Here is a 17,169-nt window from a genome sequence, read left to right on the forward strand (position 1 = left end):
CATTCCAAGGCTGGAAGGCTTATTGAGACCGTTGGTGTGAGACCGGAACGAGCCTCAAACTGCTGCTGCCAGACCCATTTGACTTCCTTGGTTAGATATTTTATTTTGAGAGTTACTCTGAGTTCTTAGTTTGGATGACTGAGGCTCCGAAGAGTCTGTGTTTGTTGTCATCCCCTGCCCCTGAATGCCGAAGGGACTGGAGAGTATAAACTTCAGCAGGTTTTCTGCATTTTTAGAAGGTCCAGTGTTTGCTTTCTGGAACTTACTAGACAGCTCCCTCTCTGCCACACTGCCATCTAAAAAATAGGTGCATAACATTCTGGCGAGTCCAACTCCAGTGTTGCAAGGTGTATGACAAACCTATGAATCTGTAAAAAGTCTATTGGGAAATACCTTCTCACCTCCAGTTGTTTATAATGTGGGGAACAACTAAACTTGAGAAACAATCATATGTGATAAAACCACATATACCAACATTTCTAAATGATACCTCCTGTTACTCCCTGGGTAAAGCAGGGATCATGCACCTCCATTTACTAGCCATGTTCAGATGACAAATAGACATCAATCTTTTTCTTTGACTGGAATTCTTTTTTCCTGAATGAGAATCTACAATGTTAGGGTCTGAGGCCATAAGAAAAATAATTTGCATGCAGATCAGATCACCAGTGAGGTGCCAATACAGGGCTATTATACAAGAAAGCAGCAATGTAGCTAAACCAAGCAAAGGTTGCATTTGTAATATTGAATATTTGTACATTCTACTCTGATTACATCAAAAATGCCACTGCAGTCTGCATTATGGTTGGTCATATCTGGCATTGCTGACAAGATAAGTAAGAGACCATAAAATAGTCATCTGTGCTATTTTATATTTCTTTATTGAAAGTAATTTAAGACCTCTTTTAAGGCAACATAACACATAAAGCTACTAACATAAGGTGAATTGGATGCTGCCCAAGCCTCAACTGGATCAACTCTTTAAAGAAATTCTGTGGCTCTGGGAATGGTGACATAGACATAAATCTAGGTCAGGTCTGCACAGCTTTTTCCAAACAATGACTGATATGATGGGTTGCCCCCCACTATCTCTGCTGCACTCTTACAGTCTTCGAGAAAACCTACTGAGCAAGAAATGGTACCTTCACCCATTTTGATAGTGATTCCTTTGATTCCTCTTTGCCAGGAATACACACACAGAGACGAACAAAATAGGACCAATAAAACAAGGTATCCAAATCAATCCCTAAAATAAATCCAAAATCTATATCTGCATCGGCATCTAGCTCCACTGTTTCCTAGACTGCTATTATTTCTCCCAATTCTCCAACTCTCCCAGGTGTTTTTCTTACCTGCTGGAACCAATCTGGGTTCTTTTGTCTTCCTAATAGATGACAAAGACCAAATGCAGTTTCCCCAATCTAAGGCTTACACAGAGGGTAACATTTTCCTGCCCCTGATTGGTTCTTAAACTTGAGTTTGTAGACTGATAGAACTCAGACTGACAGATCAGATTTAAGTTTTCCTTAAACTGTTGTGTCTGAACCCCTTGGAGTGGGATTTTTTTCCTCATCCACTGCTGGGCCTCACTTCAGAAGTGGGTAATTTAACCCAAATATAGTAAAGGTAAAGGTTTCCCTTGACGTAAAGTCCAGTCGAATCCGACTCTAGGGGGCGGTGCTCATCTCCGTTTCTAAGCCTTGGAGCCGGCGTTGTCCCTAGGGACACTTCCGGGTCATGTGGCCAGCATGACGACTCGGAACGCCGTTACCTTCCCGCCGAAGCGGTACCAATTCATCTACTCACATTTGCATGTTTTCGAACTGCTTGGTGAGCAGGAGCTGGGACGAGCAACGGGAGCTCACCCCGCCGCGCGGTTTCGAACCGCCGACCTTCCGATCGGCAGCTCAGCGGTTTAACCCGCAGCGATAAATGGAATTAATATGATTGGACACCATGTGTTTAATACAATTCTATATCTGGCACCTGAAAATGTGCAAGTTGGTGACAACACTTGAACGGGCTTCAGGGGACACAGCTAGTATCTGATAAGGTACATATCATCCTGGGGCTGTAGAGTAAACACTTCTGATCTTGATCTTCCTGAGGTTTCATGAGCCATTTTGTTCTTGAGAGGACTTTAGAAAGACAAGGAATTAGTCTCCAAAAAGCAGAACTACCACTAGGTTTTCATTTTTCTATTTTTGACAAAGAGAGGGGAACTTGAATAATTGACAAGCCTATGATTAATTGGGTATTATTCCCCCAGTGTTTTAAGGGGATGATAGAGCATCTTTGTTTTCTTTATTTGAAAAAAGTATCTGCCTACTCCCCATTTTGTGTATCCTCCCCATTTTGTGGCTCTGTGCAGCACGTAAATATTTGTATAAAATAAAAACCATTAAAACCAAGCTAAAAGCTCTTTAAAAACTAAAAGAGCTCCTGGGTGATAATAAACTATAACAAAGAAAGGACCAATCTCAGCTCCAGCAGGAAACTATTCTGTAATTTTTCATATAATTATGGATTTATTGGGTCTGGCAAAAACACAGAAGACCACTGTTCTGTGTTGGAAAGACAGAGCCATCCCAGATTTTAGATTGAATTAGATATGTGTTCACTTTCTGTTTATATGCTGGCCTTTTACCATTGCATTGAAAAGAATGATGAATATGATTTAATGTTGCTAGGTTTAATTACGTGTTTTTAAACTAAGGTAAGTGATTTCGTCTGTGCAACATAGTATACCTTGTTTCTTTTTTCATTTTTTCCTGTTTTTTCTGTTGCATATTATATTAACCAAAATAAAAATAAAAGAGCACTGTTTCATAGTCAAGATCCCATAATGGAAATAGCAAAAATAGTTAAGCCTATCCACAGTGAAACCTGCAAAGATCTAAACTCTAAACATGCAGATTGGACTGTATAGAGTAGTGAGTTCTGTATGTTATCTGGTCCTAAGAGATAGAAACCTTTATGCCCCCAAGTGAGCAACTTGAATTGGACCCAGAAACTAGGTGGTATTTAGGGAAACTGTTTCCAAACAGAGATCACAAGGCATTTATTAGAGGTACCACCCGTCATCCATGGTCCTTAATTCTGGACTAGTTGCAGTTTCCAGAGTTTCTTCAAGAGATGCCCTAAGAAGAACAGATTGTTGTAATCTAATTTTGAGATTACTAGCACATTTATCACTCATCCACATTCCTGTTCTTCTGAAATGGAAACTACTAATTTAGCAAAGCTGGTAAAAGTGCCCTTCTTACCACTAATGCAGTACTGTTATCAATCAACAGTGATGGATCCAGGAGGACTCGCAAGCTCCCAGAGGGAAGTGTGACCCTCTTCAGATCAGGTATGTCTTCCAAACTCTGAAGTCGATCTCCTGGCATCAACCATAATTATGACATTTTGTCCAGATTCAGATTCCTTTGTCTTTTCTCACATGCTGTGCTTTACAATCTTTTACAGGAAAAAGGGATAAAATTGATAAAAAGTGAACAGATCAAACTGGTCTGGAGGCTAACATACAGAGGTGAGTAAGTTCAGAAGACCTCATAAAACACCAGCACTATTTTTCTTGTTTCAAGAAGTTAGGTTTATTGAATATTGCTTATTCTGTGTTTCAGAGACACTTATTCATATGCTTTTATCTGAAACATTCATGGTTCAGTTTTGCCTTTTCTCCATGGTGTGGATGGACAACATTCTTTGCTTGTGAGGACAGAAGAATGAGTTAAGATGGGAAAAAGCCTATCCTGTTCCCTCTATTCTGCCTGTTATTCTCAGCTTCTCAGGATGCCAAAAGTGGAGAGGAGAGACTTGCCCATCTGGTAACAAAAGACTACAAACCAAATAAAATATGGGCTTACCTTCTAATACACAGAGAAGCCTATTCAACCTGTTTGAATATTTCCCACTATTCCTTTTAGATATTAAGAATAACATGTCCTAAACAAGAAATGGTAGAACAATAATCCAAGCTAATGGCAATCCATGATTCATCAAATGCCTTCTTCAGTAAACCCTAATTAGATAGAGGGATGCATTTTTTACAGTCAGAGTGTCATTTCAGATCTTGTGCTGTATTATATATTCAGAGAATAGTAATATCAATCAAAATTAACAAGCTGAAGTTCAGTATTGTTAGGGTAAAGGTAAAGGTTTCTCTTGACATTAAGTCCAGTCGTGTCCGACTCTAGGGGGCGGTGCTCATCTCCGTTTCAAAGCCGAAGAGCCGGCGTTTGTCCGTAGACACTTCCGTGGTCATGTGGCTGGCATGACTAAATGGAACACCATTACCTGCTCGCCAAAGCAGTACCTATTAATCTACTCACATTTGCATGTTTTCAAACTGCTAGGTTGGCAGGAGCTGGGACTAGCAACGGGAACTCACCCCGTCACGCGGATTCGAACCGCTGACCTTCTGATCAGCAAGCTCAGCAGCTCAGCAGTTTAATCCGCAATGCAACAATTATTGACATTGTGGTTATATTGAGCCTGAAAAGGGCTTCATATAAAGCTAAGTCAATATTTATGTAATTAGGTGAATACATATGTGATTCAAAAGGCAAACTTTAATATACTGCAACAGATACATTAAAGAGAAGCACACCTCTAAGCTGACATACTGATTTTAGAGCCTGTATCATTGTATTCTTCTTCTTTTCCCTTCTTTGGATGTTTAAATTATCCTTCAAAGATGAATAAGCTTGGGTGTATGTGTATATGCACATAAGAATACAACAGAAATCTAGTGAGTTACTCTGAGACATTGCTTGAGCTATTAGACCTCTCTTTACACTTTAAAAAGTTTGCTACAATTCCTGGCTACTTTTCCATTTCAAAAAATGAAATGTCCCAGGCCTTCAAGGACTGTTCCAAAGTTTTTGAGAACAGGAGCATCCCTTTCCAGCCTCCAATTCTTGCAACTTGCTTCATTGAAAGCACAGGAGCTTTTCTAAGGAAATAAAAGAACAACATAGAAACAATTAAATAAATAAGCAAACAAATTGGCTTTTATTTTTGATTTTTTCTTCAAACGAGCATTGGTAAAGGGCCACCAACGTTGCTCTTCTCCCTGAAGCTGAGTGCAGATGCTCTTTTGCTCACTCTTTTCTAATCTGAACATCAGTGGAAGCTTTCCTAGAACCTTCTCTTACTTCATATGGCTTGTTGAGTGCCTTTCAAGTGAGAAGGCTAAGTGTACATCAAGAGGCAGAGCCCTGCCAAGGCCTCTCAGTGCAGAAAAAGAGATCAAAGACTCCTTGACCTGTGTCTTCCCTTGGAGAAAGGGAGGCAAGGTATATGGGAGAAACAAAGAGCATCTCTGGAATCAGAGGTTTTACAGCGACATCTCTCCAACGTTCTATCAATGTGAAAAATCTAATTGAATTGAATAATTGAATCAGGTTGAGGCTTATGTGTACTGAATGGACAATTAGACAAAGCATCAGAGCTTTACATGAAGTGATGAAAGATGTGCACAGAGTGATAGGTTAAAATAGAATTGTGTATATTTTTGAATCTACAGGATATGTTTGGGTACATCCATTAAAATCGGTCAGTCTAAAATAGTCATGCTGTTTTAAGTTGTAGTGCTATTTATAGCTGTATTCCAAGTATAACTAAGGCTGGAGTCAAACCTTAACCGCCAAATCATGTCAAAGAATATATATTCTTTCAAGAAGTTTTATACATTTTCCAGGTGAATTAAAATTGTGTCTTAGCAATTTCCAAGCTGCAAAATCACAGTAGGCTTTGTACTTCCTATAGTTCTTTGAAACTGTACACACCGATTGGGCAATGTAGGAAATAACATTCACACATTATGGTTTATGCCTCTGCTCACAATATGGCTCACAAAGGTGAATACAACTACAAAATTTGCACAAAGAATATCTGGAAACAGCAGGTTGAAGGAAGCTGCTTCAGAAATGTGCTGCCCTTTCCCTCCCAGGCAACAGACAGGGTAGGTGTGGTGATGCAATAACTGGAAAAACTCTCCCTTGATGTTTAGTCATCATCTATTCCAGCAGTCACTATTTGGTCTGCCCAATGCTTCACCTTTATTGATGCATAATTGGCCCAAAGAAAGAGACCTGGGAGAAATAGTATTGGGGAAGCATAACTGTTATTGCAACAGTTTGCTTACTCAAACGAATGCCTCTTTTTCATGAGGTGCTTCTGGAAAAGAGCACTGTTTATTGAGTGGCTCCTCAGTCATATCTATTTCAAGGACCTTTTCACCATAATTAACAAACATAGCATAAGATCTCAGCAGAACAATCTAACAGCATTAGGAATTTGGCAAGAGAGAGACGGGCGTGCATCAGTGAGTTAATGACAGGCAGTGTTTAATATGCCACCACTTAATACTCACTTCTAAGAGCTGTTCCCATATATGGAAAATTGATGGATATATTTGACACACATGAGGAGAACATGGGCTGACTGTCAGTGGATATTTCTGCCTAGTCCTGAATTTGATTTATTTCTGTGAGGCCAACTGAGGACAAAAAAAGGATGTAGAGAATTAATCTGAAATGTCTTAATGGAGAGGTGGCAATCCTGTATGGTCTTGTTCCCTCCCAATAACGTAAAAAAACTGCAGTGACACAACTGGATTTGGCTTTACTTTATGGCTGGCTGGGGAATTCTGGGAGTTGAAGCCCACCCATTTTAAAGCTGCCATGGCTGAGAAACATTGCTTTAGATAGACTCAAGGGGAATTTACCTATCACTGTCTCTTTCTGCCTCTTTCATACTTTCTCTGAGGTGTCTGTAGGGGGAAATATGGGAACTAATGATGTCCAATATATTCTGTGTATGAACTGTTTTGTGCATGGAACAGATCCCTGAACCTAAATATGGAAGCTCTGGCTGCCTGGTCCATTCACAGCATGCAATAGGAAGTGGTTCAGAGAGCAGAGCCAGAAACATCAGGAGCTAAGGGAGGGCAAGGTGCTGGGAAGATATGGATGGATAGCCTGGCAGCTGTAAAGGGAAGAGAGACCTTGATTTTGATGACAGATTTTGTTTTGCCAAAAGCCAGAGTAACCCAAACAACCAAACATTCTGGGTTTTGTTTCTGCCAAACCATGGCTTGCACACAATCCTCTGGAACATGTTGGATTGTTCCTGATTCAGAACAAAACATTTTCCCCATTACATACATGACATGTGAAAACTAAAAAGCCAACAGTGATGGAGTGCTTAGGCAAGCTCTGTTTTAGAAGGCTGCTGTAGGACATTTTCTTGATCATGAATGATGGAAGAGGCAGTTACCCCTCTGATAAGAAGATTATACAATCCAGGGGAAGCTAGTTGATTGGGTGAAGTAACTTTAAGCCTTGAACTAAATGTAATGCCTTGGGGTTAGTTAACTGAGTCAAGTGATTACTTTTCAATGTTCTCACAACTCCAAATGACCTAGTTTACTACATCAGGACCTATGAGACTTATCAATACTTCTTTTACTTGCTCATTTGCAAAGGTTCTAGGATTTGACCCTCTTACTTCAAACATTAGCTTCCATACATCTTGAAACAAACAATGATAGAGTTGATGGTATGGAAGAAAGCTTGAAAGCTACAATTAGGCCAGAATATTTAAAAGGCCAAGTGAACTCATATTAAGCACTAGATTGCACCATTGTGGCTGCTATCTTGACCTTTTTTACCATAGTCCCAACCCAAAACATTTTGCCACTTGAGACAAAGATATATTTATTTCTAAGCTGTGTTGGTTGCCTTAGAGTAATAGGTGTTAGAACAGTGGGCAGTAAAGCATTGCAAACATCAAAACCTAATGAAACAATCTACAGATGATCACTGAAAGTGTCAGGAATGTAAAAGCACGAAGGTGAAACTATTGCAAAGTGCAGAACAGAACATTACAATTAAAAAGCTTGGAAGAATATAGAGAGTTTTGCCTGGCAATAATTAGAAACAAAAACAGATTAGGGCCTTTCCAAGACAAGGAGGCCAGAGATGGGAGGGGCAGGCATCATCTAGAGGCTTAGACCCCATCACACCTCCGAATGCAAAAGTGTCTCTAGCCAGACTCCCTCAGATGATTCTGTGATGCTGATTTACTGCAAATCAGGGTTTCTCAACCTTGTCAACTTTAAGATATGCGGACTTTAACTTTCTGAATTCCCCAGCCAGCCGTGTTGGCTGGGGAATTTTGGGAGTTGAAGTGCGCATATCTTAAAGTTGACAAGGTTGAGAAACCCTGCTGTAAATATATACTGGAAGAGTCATCCCCTCAGATACTATAATTCCCAGCATTAAGACTTCCTTCCACCACTTCACATATAAAAGTTCACTGGACTAGTAGTTGAATCTTCTTTTATCTAGCAACAGAGTAGCAATATTCTCTGTGCCTAGGGGCAGTCAGCTAATGGGGTGCATACACGGCTCTGTTAATCAAAAGCTTAATTTTAATTAATTCCCTGCTTCCCAGCATCTCACTCAGCTCAATGGTAGGCGAAGCCCTGCCAAACAGACAAAACTGTAACTATGGCAAGCCTTTCCCTCATCTGAAAATCTGATGTTTGAAAAGAAACACCCAAGAGGACTTCATTTTACAACATGATGTACCATCCCTGCACTCATAAAGAAATGAAGAAATTGAACTACTGTTAAATGGAACTGGAACTTCCTTTATTAATGAAGAGCAAATTAAGTAGCTAATCCTCAGAGCCCTGAGAATTCTAAAAAATTCAAGATCTGTTCCAAAGAGGCTTTGGGAATTTGTGCAGAGAAGTGCCTTTCCTATTTAAGAAAAATCAATTACTTTGTGGAATACATGGGTTTCATCATCTAAATTAAATATATTTTTAAAGCTTTGCATTTATTCATCATTCATTGGAGCTACTTAGGGTCATATGCTGTAGGTTGGAAAAGACAGATGGAAAATTAAAAATGGAACTAAAGGCAATTGTAACTGGTTTTGATCACACAGTGTCAATGGTTGCTTATGTGATTTCCTGGCCTGTCAACACATATATGCACTTTACAGGTTATAGGAATGCCTCTGAAGAAAGACATGTACTATTGTATTTTTTATTTTATTTTATTTTATTTTCATGGCATAAGACTTGATACCCCAGAAAACAATATGCTGGTTCAGGAATGTATTATCTGTGCTAGTGCTCCAGTCTGTAAATAATGAGTCACCATTTTTCATTAAGATACATAGTTTGCTTCCAGGAGAATAGTTGTGCATCTTCAGGTGCATGGGGAACTTCAAAACAGTGTTAGAATGCAAATTTCTAGCCTTCATGATTACACAGACATGGTCAAACAAAACAGTGATATTTTTTTTAAAATCTCAGCAGTCAAGGATGGATGATCAAGGATTCCTTGAAGCCATGCTCCAGCGGAGAATGAAGGATGCTACAATTCAAAGAAATATAATACTAGGCTATTTCCCTGTTATGTCTTTCCTGATATTTCTGTATCCCACACATCAAACCTGCAGTTTATAGGATGATTGGGAGCCCTATAACAGGAAGAGGAAATTACTGAATCCTAGGGCTGTGTACCACTTACAATTCAGTTCCTGAAAGTGCTTCTGAGTATGTGGGAACTTGAACCCATCCACAATTTTTAAAGAGGTCCCTCTTGGGTTTACTGTAATATTTATACAGCTCTATTGACTGCAGTACAATTTTAAACGTGTGTATCCCAGACTGTGGCAAGCTTCTCCGCATATAAACAATGTTATGTCACAGCAGGTGGCACCACCTAACTAACATTAACTGATCTCAAAACAACAACAACAACAAAAAACTAAGAAGGGTTAATAATTGGATAGGAGTCCACCAGGAAATCCTGCATTCCTAGAAAATTGATAAAGCACCCCAGAGGAAGGTAGTAATGTACCACTTATACCAAGAAAACAATATCTATGTGCCCATCTAGTCACCCTGAGTCAAGCTTGACTTGAGGGTCACATTACTTTTAATTTTTACACAGGATGGCAATACTGAAAGATTGTACCAGAACTGTTCAGGATAATACATTTTTTACTGTAGCATAATATTGAAAATTATAATTATAATCAATGATTATTTAATAGGATATTCTTGCTGTGGTAACAATTAGGATTTCGCTAGTACCATCTTTTGATACCTCTTTTTAGAAAGGACTCCTGCTGGTCTAATAAGCAATAAAATATGTAGTACATAAAAAACAACAACACCTAAGTATGGTATTTACATTTTAAAGACAACATTTGAATCAAAGAATTTTGATCTGATTGTAGAAAAAAATAATGCAAACTTTCCAGTTGAGAGGACTGTGCAAAGAGGATTGGAGCTGAGTCCTTAGTTTGAATAGAATGGATTAAAATACACAAAAATATATTTTGTATGGCTGCAATCCTATTCACAATTCGGTTACCTAAATCACATGGCCGGCAGCATAACTAAATGAGGTTTTAACCTAATACAGTTGTAGCCTGCATGGAATTACACATTCATAGGTATAAAATATGACCTTTGGTATAAAGTCTGTACATACACCCCCATTTGTAGAGAGCAGTGCATTCTGAAAGTGTTTTCAGCCTTGCCATCTACTTCATCAAATTCCCCCCAGACGAACCTTAGTCTGAATCTGTCCATGTGCACAATCTCCTTTTTATTCTGGTCCTCCATCATCTTTTTAGGCTCTGTGTTATTTTGTGTTTTTAAAAATGTGTCTTTTGTAAATTTCCTTGAATGTAACCTTTGGAAAAGGGATTCCAAAAATTTGTGAGTCAGAGAAACAATGCCTTGTGAGACAAAGAGTGGATGTATACATATATTTTATTCAACATACAGTGCCTGCAATCAAATAAAACCTCAAATTCTCCCCTGACTAGTTTGCAATATATGGAATGGAATGCCCACAGAATAATAAAGTTGAAAGGAGTCTTATGACAATCTGATCCATCTTTTGTTCAACGGAGGAATGTATTCTCAGATGATTTTGCCCATCTTCTGCTTGAAGACTTCCAATAAGGAAAAAACTGTTCCTTATGGCTGATCAGGTAAAAGAATTCTGCATTCTTCTTCTTTTGTATATCTTTGCTATGAGTTTGGCCTTCCCTGGCAAGAGGATTGTAAAATGAAGGGAAGCCATGTCCTGTGGACCCTTCCTAGATCTTCATTCCTTCTCACCTTAGAATCCCAGGGATGGGCAAAAGCAGAACGGGACAAAGAATTAAAACAGGGGCCTTCTAGACTTGTTGAACTTCAGCTCCCATTAGTTACAACCAGCATGGGTGCTTAGAAGGGCTTATGGGAGTTGTAGTCCAGCAATCTGAAGGAAGCAGGAAGCATACTTTGGGCTAAAAAAAAGAATATTTTGACTCACTGGTTTTTTCCTGCAATCTATCCCCAGTTATTCATAGTATTCTCCTAGTTGTTCATTAATCTAACAGACTATGAACACTGCTGAAAATCCAAATTTAATAAACCCTGCAGGTGCACTCAACATTCATAGATAAGGATTACCTTTTTTACAGCTATGGGACAGAGCAATAAGAGGAAATGCATTTGTTGTATTTACATAGGAGCAGTACATCAAGCTTCCCATTACAGAGTAATCAAGGCAATCAATGGAGCTATATTTACCAATGTAAGTCATTCAATCACTTTTCAATGTAAGTTGTTCAATCATGTTTTTTGCTATAAATCAATGCACAATCTACAAATCTGATACCAGCAACATCAGAAGCTTATAATACCTGATGTTCTTTTCAGGAAAATAATAATAGCAGTACTACTATTGATAGCAATAGGCCTCAATATAACATCACTTTCCAAATGGCCTTTTTTGTGAATGATAGCTACAGAATAAAGCAAAAAGGTCTGAAAATTGTATTTTCTGTCTGACTACAACATATCCCAGGATATAAATCTCAAAATTTTAATTCCAGAGACAAAATCCTACCAGTCATCATCTTACCAGTTTTTCCAAGAGAGAAAATGTTCCCATTCAAACAGGATTTAGAACTAATGTCATTCAGCCAAATATCACTGCAAAATGGTGAACAATTATTTGAACCTTTTATCCCACATTTTCAGTTTTGGAATATGCAGATTCATTCCAGATTCACAATGTTATAAGTGTTTGCTGTTCACCTAAAGTGTCCAAAGGGCAGTGTCAAAAAAGTAAAGTAAGTAGTCTTTGCCATGATGACTTTTTTGCCCCCCATCCCACCCTCCATGGATGCCCAAAATAGTCAATAGCAGATGGTTGGATTTGCCTTCTTTGAGTGCCACTGTGTTTGATATATACAGTATATATACATACACACACACACACACACAAATGGAGTGAAGAGCTTGAACTGTTGATCTATGAAGGCTATTTTACACATGCAGCTGAATTGCTTGCTGTTGTGCCAATCAGATTAAAATGCATGTATAAATTAAAGCTAAGGCATGGCTCAGAGTCTTAAAACCTTTATGAAGAATGTCCATATGGAGGTATGGAAGAAGCAACATTTGGCCCAGAATGGCCATCTGGATGAGAGCAATTAAAAAAAAATGAAACTGTGTTCACTTTTTGCCATAAAAGTTTAGCTGTGGGCATATTTGCTTTTGATCAAGTGCTTCTTCATTCCACAAGGATGATATATAGGGTGGGGTGAATAAACTTCTGAACAGGGTATAATGTCAGAATGGCAGGCTGATGGACTCAGAAAGGCCTTAAGAAACAAAGAAGCAAAACATACCTCCCATAAATTTTAAACAAGAAGATTTTTCCAGGATTTGTAAACAGTCATGAGGTCCTTTCCTGAGCATGATCCCCCATAAGATTTAGTTGGACTTTGACATTACCAAGCAATCTGCTTCCTATCTGCTTTCTGATCTGGCAAAATCACAGTTGTCAGACTCCAGTGGGGCCTGATCCTGTGGACATGAGCAACTTTCCTGTGGCTAAGAGCTGCACTTAACTTCATGAGAGTTGTGTGGAAGTGGGGTGAAACCATAGTACAGGTAAGTGGGGCTGCATCACACATGTGGGTGGAACTTTTTTTCCCCTTGGATCTGTGGAATGGACTTTTGAAGATTTTTTAAAACCTATTTCAAGTTTAAGCTTATTTTACTGTAAGTCATAGTATTATAGGTTTTGTGTTTTTCCTGACCCCAACAGTGAAAAACACCCTGCTGCTTTTCCAAAATCATGAATGGAAGAAGCTATTGAAGTTCTTGGAGCTGCAAATTTGGGCTAAGTGCTCTGGGGACATGAGTTACCTTTCCCTGCCATTGTCGAAATCTACTGACATTCATGCATGGCTTATGTAACTGTACCAATCGAAGTTATGTAACTGTGACTTCAGACCCTAAGGCTGGAAAACCTTTTCTCTTGGGATGGGAATACAGCATTTCCTTTCTATCAAGAATGTTGGTGAGGACTGCTGAAAGTTCTAATTTTGCAAAAACTGAACACCCTCCAAACTTCTGCTCTTTGGTGTATAATTCAGCTTCATTGAAAATCACTAGGCAGTATTTCTGCGGCTTTAGCCGAGCTGGGTGAAAGCATCTAGCTGACCTTGGCTGATCTTGAAAAAACAAAGCAGACCTCAGTGATACTTGGGTAGTAGATCACCAGAAAAAAACAGGGCTGTCATATATACTGGAAGTTTAAAAAGTAAATTCTGAAAAAAGGTAGTGGCAAGCCACTTCCATTGTTGTCAGGAAAACTACATGGATGTCTCAGTGCAGTCATCTGAGTTGAGCAGTGTGAAGGAGATTTACTGTTGCTTCTTACCCTCTAGATATGTGCAAGACAAAGGATTACTTAATTTCCACCTGACCTACAATATAAATGCCTGGCTTGGTTTCTCTTTTGTTCAAGTTATAATTCAGTTACCCAATCCTCTTATGTTTCCTTGATCACTCTATCTTCTAGACCACCAACTCTGGCTCTATTACTGATTAGTTCATTGACCTGCAAAGTATATAGTTAGTATTCAAATATAATTTTGTGGGGAAGAAGAAAAGACCACAAAAGCATATCATTATTAAGCATGCATAGAAAAGAAGATGAAAGTGATGGAAAACCTTCTGGGTCACCTGGAATTCTAACATGGTAGATGCATCCATGTACAGCAAACAAGATGTGTCTGTTGAGATTTTAGCAGCTCTCCTAAATTGCATCTGCAGCTCTCTTCTTGTCATTTAATAGCATCTGGGACAGATGCAGTAACAATACAGCTGCTTTTCAAGGACAAAAAAGGTGTCACATTTATAATGCTTGAAAGCAATGACTGATATATAGGTAATGAAGCAAAGAGATTTTCTCTCCCTTTTGTAAATGTTTGGAAAATGAAGAGGAGTTCTAACTACATAATCCTTTTATTGTCAGAAGGATTCCTCCCTCCAGGTGTGAACTATTCAGAAACCCATTTTCCAAATTAGATTTCCAAGACTGTAAATAAATATGATGCATTTCAAAAAGTCAGTTGTGTATTCCTCACACAGGTATCTTTCAAAGAAAAGAAATCATATGACTTGTATATTTCATTCCAACCTGTCTACTCAAGTTAATGAGAAAGAAAGAATGTTTGTTGGAAAGGAATACACTATGTACATCTTTCTGCAATGAACAGTTTCCAAATGTTCATGCCAGTGATCTAGGCTTACATGAGCCTTGTGCTAACATGGCCACATACTTTAGAATCATCATATTTTAACTTGCTATGAAGAATGATGCAAATGATGGGAATCTCAATTTGAGAGACAAAGCTATACCCATATGTGTATGTTGTGGTTGTTGAACTACATTTCCCAGCATTTCTCATTATTCGCCACACTGGCTGGGGCTGCTAGGAATTGTAAGCCAACAACATCTGGAGGGCATTTTCCCTGAGTCAGAACACTGACATTTGCGTAGTGATAACGATCCATGTGGAAAACCGATTCTGATTAAACCATGTAATAAAGACACTGAAATGGGATTGGTCACTTTGCTATGTTTGACATCCACATTTTTAATGTTCTAAAAAATTTCTGGAACTTATTTAAAGGTACAGATTGCATAGCCAGGAATAAAAATTAATGCAGTTTTTTTTTTTTTTTTAAAAAGGTGACCATAGCTTGTGTTTTAAGTTTTTAAAAGCTTTTGGAGCTTAAGAGAACTGTGGTAGTTTTTAGAACTGTCCATATGTCTTGATGGTATTACATACTGTAAATAATAAATAACATTGGCCATGAAAGACCTTGTTTAGTTCAAAGGAGTTCAAAACCAAAACAAAACACTGGCAGAATCTTACTATAGAACTGGAAAAGAGAACAACTTGGCCATTTTGGGGGTGACCATTTATAGTGGAATGAATGGTTTTTCTGTGCTGCAGTGGAAGTTCTCAAGTAAAATGCAACTCCTTTGTCTTTTATATATCAATCTGTTTCCAGTGTTTTGTATTCAGGTACCGTTTTTCATAGCATCCTGCTCTCTGCACCAAGAAATGCTCAAGAAAGATATTGCTCTTTCGGGGAAAAATGATTTTTCTAAAGGTGTTTTATTAGTGTCACAGCCCTAAAACACTGCAGAGTTACTGAAATCCTTCCTCTCAATAGTTGCACCTTAACTGTCCTGTTTATTTATCTTACCAGGTTTGTTTTTCTGACTACAGTCTATAAACCACTTATTCAAGAAGACTCCTATAGCTTTCAGCATGAAGACAGGAGTGACACTATTTTCCAGGTACACTGAGTAGGGCCCAAGGAGTAGCAGTCTCACTCTCAGTTTGGGATCTCTTAAATGCATGAGTAGATGCTGAAGATTGTGGTTAGTAAAATTAAATAGTGGGCTATCCTGTTGTAAATTTTAATAGTCAAGTCAGGTAGCAAGTGTCAGGTTATAAGGATAGGATTTTATATTTGTATAAGTGTTATTTTTATCGGGGTTGTAAATATATCTTCATGTATATTGATTTTGTAGTGTTTGCATATTTTCATAAGTATAACTTAATACTGGTTAGGGTTGGACTGGGGTGGGATATACTTTATTAATGTGGTTGTTGATGTTCCTTCTTTGCTTCTGAAACTTTAGCTGTCTGATAGTTAGGAAAGTGCTGACATTGCAAATGGAAGTGCAAAATTGACCCGGTTTCATATTTCTACTGATTTGGGGGAAAAAAATAGGTTTTTGTTTTCTCTTTAGCATTGTAGTCATTGCAATTCTATAATAAAGATTCCTTTCATTCCTTAAAAAAATTATCTCCATCAAAAAGTCTGCCTATTTAAGGCTCAAGGCTTTCAATAGGAAGACTATATATTTGTAATATGATGTAAACACACTAGGCTCTGGCTAGATTATCCTGAGTTTATTAAAAAAAAATCAATCTATTGCCCTTTCAGATTGGAGAACTTGTGATCCTCAAGCTACAGGTGTCAGCTGCCCCAGCCGGAATGGTCAATAGTGAGAAATTCTGGGAGTTGTAGCTCAAGAACATCTGGAAGACCACAGGTTCCCTACTCCTGGTCTAAACTTAGTTGTTGAAAAGATAAATCTTTCTGTTTAGGATACCTTCAGTAAAGCAATTTATATAGGTTGGATCCAGATTTACAAATAGATGTAAGTCTGTTAGAATAGATGTACAGAAATCAGTAGGGCTAAGGTTAATCATAAATAATAATAATAATAATAATAATAATAATAATAATAATAATAATAATTTATTTCCATGGGTTTAAACTAGTATGACCTAATCCAACATTCTCATATGTTTTATTTTTTCTTTCCCTACACTATTTCAGGCCCTCTTTGGAATATCCAAGTCATAATAGTAGACTGAAAACACACAGCAGTCTAAGGCAGATAAATGTATGATATTTTAAACACTATTTTTAGACTTAGACGAGTTCAGTGTGCAAGTGTGGCATACAGCTGCTATTTATTTACAGTAATGAGGACCACATGAATTTTCTCACACAGAAACACTATAGGGATATCCACCCTTTTCTACTTTCTGTGCTGGATACCAGCTGAAGCTATTCTATAGTACATCTAAAGTATTTGAGAAGCTAACAGAAGCTTGCAATGTGAAAATAGATATCATGGTGTGTACTAAAACTCTGAGCAATATTTGACCAGAAAAATGCTTTGAACATTCTTTGGTTTAAATATAGAACTGAGTACTGTAAGAGCATGACCATGCCCTTCTCAA

Source organism: Candoia aspera, chromosome 5 (genome assembly GCF_035149785.1).
Source record: "Candoia aspera isolate rCanAsp1 chromosome 5, rCanAsp1.hap2, whole genome shotgun sequence".
NCBI classification, from domain to species: Eukaryota; Metazoa; Chordata; class Lepidosauria; order Squamata; family Boidae; genus Candoia; species Candoia aspera.